At 38.2% G+C, this 1,684-nt stretch overlaps 1 protein-coding gene across 1 annotated transcript in view; it reads left to right on the top strand.

Annotated features, from left to right (window-relative positions):
* Nucleotides 1-1,684, top strand: part of AGBL1 (ATP/GTP binding protein-like 1) — a 1,027,235-nt gene that overhangs the window by 172,611 nt on the left and 852,940 nt on the right. The gene's annotated exons all lie outside the window — the stretch shown is intronic.

Raw genomic sequence — 1,684 nt, 5'->3', positions numbered from 1 at the left:
CCATAACTGCCACCCAAGCAGATATATGCACACCCATGTTTATCGAGGCTTTGTTCACAATAACAAGAAGTTGGAAACAACCTGAGTGCCCAACAACAAACGAATGGATCGAAAAGCTGTGTTATACTCACATAATGGAATACTATGCTGCATTGAAATACAAGGAACTTATGTAATATTATTCAAAATGGATGACAGTGGAGGATATCATGCTGAGTGAAATATCTCAGTCACAAAAGGACAAATACTGCATAGTGCCACTGTTGTAAAGCAGGACTGACATTGGGGTTGGGGGGAAACTGAGAAACATGGGTTCAATAATGTATACTGCATTGAAACAGATGAGGGAGAAAACTGTTTAAAAGGGATATGTGATTGGGTATTATTATCATGATAGGAGTCCAGAATGAAGGTTGCATAGTGGAGTGGACCTGGGGGAGGGATAGTAAAACAATTAAAGAATTTTTCTTTTACTTTCCAAAGAGAAGAGTGTACGGGAGTTGGGGGAGGGGTGGGCAGGGAGTAAAGTGCAATAATGAATGAATGGAAATCCAAAGTCTCTGTAAACTTTCATTAAAGTGAATAATAATTAAAAAATTAAAAAGAAAAAAGAAATGTGCCTCTAGTTTCTCCCTCTGTGAACACAGTAGGCAAAATAGACCCACTGGAATTAACTCCTCTTTTCAACTGCTTGAACAGTGTGGTATCCTAAACTCCCAAAGCCACTGCTGTGTCAAGGGTTTTTCTTCAGCTTCCTGGATAGAGCGGTCTCTGAGTCCCATGAATTTGATTCTGTCAGTTTCTCTCTTCTCCTCTTCTCAAATCCAACTCTTTCTTGTACTGGAAGTTTTTCCCTTTAATGCTTTATTCCATCTAAAAACCACAACATTTTATTACCAAAATTTAATAAAACATTGGCTATGATATAATACTTTTTCTATTGGAGGTATTGTTTATTCTCTGAGAAATAAGTTTTTAAAATTCCATCATCTTTCTATCTTTTGCTATCTGCCTCTGCTCTGCTTTTCCTCTGTGGTTTCTGTCATGATCTCTTCTCTAACACCTCTGTATTTCTATCTCTACCTGTATCTCTGTCTCTCAATCATCTTTGCATCTCCATTCCTACTTCATGTCTGTCCTTTTCTCTCTAACATCTCAATAGTTGTCAATCTCCATTTGTATCTCTCCCCATCTCTAACTTCTGATCTCTGTTTCTATCTGTACCTCTACATCTACTTCATCTCTATCTTATCCTACTCACTCCATATTTCTACTTTTTCCTCTGGATCTGTGACTGTATTTTTGTCCCAATCACTGCCTCTGCCCTGTCCTTTCCCCCCACGTTTTCTTCACCTTTTCTCATTGCTCCCTCCACTCTCCTGCTTTCTTTTTATTCCTTCACCTCCATTTTTTTGCCATTTGATATAAATGCTCTTTCAAACATTTGTTGCCCTGGAAGTAACACTCGAGGTAGACTGCATCAGTGAGGCTGTACTCAACCTACACCATTCCAGTGACGAATACTCCCATAATGCCTTGGTCTACTCTTTGCAGCCCAGATTTAATGGTCATCTCAATGCAGCAAGGAACCACCTTTTGATTCAGGCCTTCAATCTTTCTTTCTTTCTTTTTTCTTTTAATATGGGAACATAGGAATTTTGTTTGAATTATTTTTTATTTTTTT

The sequence above is a fragment of the Elephantulus edwardii genome, unplaced genomic scaffold (genome assembly GCF_000299155.1).
Source record: "Elephantulus edwardii isolate Elephantulus edwardi_28Jun2011 unplaced genomic scaffold, EleEdw1.0 scaffold00041, whole genome shotgun sequence".
In the NCBI taxonomy this organism is placed as follows: domain Eukaryota; kingdom Metazoa; phylum Chordata; class Mammalia; order Macroscelidea; family Macroscelididae; genus Elephantulus; species Elephantulus edwardii.
This window is presented reverse-complemented; position numbering and strand designations above follow the sequence as displayed.